The 690-nt window shown below is 52.6% G+C and overlaps 1 long non-coding RNA gene across 1 annotated transcript; it reads left to right on the top strand.

Annotated features, from left to right (window-relative positions):
• Nucleotides 1–6: 6 nt before the first annotated feature.
• Nucleotides 7–633, top strand: LOC113979147. Its single transcript, XR_003537735.1, has 2 exons — nt 7–239; nt 368–633. It is a non-coding gene; the product is annotated as an uncharacterized LOC113979147 (long non-coding RNA).
• Nucleotides 634–690: the final 57 nt, after the last annotated feature.

The raw sequence follows: 690 nt of genomic DNA on the forward strand, positions 1-690 counted from the left end.
TGGGCACCCAGCGGAAAAACCCGGAAAAACCCCCCCCCTCGAGGCCTCACTTGGGGGGCGCCAAACGGAGCCCGAGACCCCCCAAAAACCACTTGTGGGGCAGCCAATGGACCTTGAGACCCCCCCCAAAAAACCACTTGTGGGGCAGCAAACGGAGCCTGAGAGCCCTAAAAAGTCACTTATGGGGCAGAAGATGAAATCTGAGGCCCCAAAAAGTCACTTGTGGGGCAGGAAACGGAGTTTGAGACCCCCAAAAAACCACTTGTGGGGCAGCAAACGGAGCCCGAGAGGCCCCTAAAAAGGCACTTGTGGGGCAGAAAATGGACTCAGAAACCCCAACAATGTCACTTGTGGGGCAGAAGATGAGATCTGAGACCCCAAAAACGTCACTTGTGGGGCAGAAAATGGAGTTTAAGACCCCTACAAAGTCACTTATGGGGCAGAAAACGGACTCAAAAAGCCCCAAAAAGTCACTTATGGGGCAGAAAATGGACTCAGAAAGCCCCAAAATGTCACTTGTGGGGCAGGAAACGGAGTTTGAGACCCCCAAAAAACCACTTGTGGGGCAGCAAATGGAGCCTGAGAGGCCCCTGAAAAGTCACTTGTGGGGCAGAAAATGGACTCAGAAACCCCAAAAATGTCACTTGTGGGGCAGAAGATGGACTCAAAAAGCCCCAAAATGTCACTTGT

The sequence above is a fragment of the Neopelma chrysocephalum genome, unplaced genomic scaffold (assembly GCF_003984885.1).
Source record: "Neopelma chrysocephalum unplaced genomic scaffold, ASM398488v2 Primary Assembly neopelma1_39678, whole genome shotgun sequence".
Classification (NCBI taxonomy): Eukaryota; Metazoa; Chordata; class Aves; order Passeriformes; family Pipridae; genus Neopelma; species Neopelma chrysocephalum.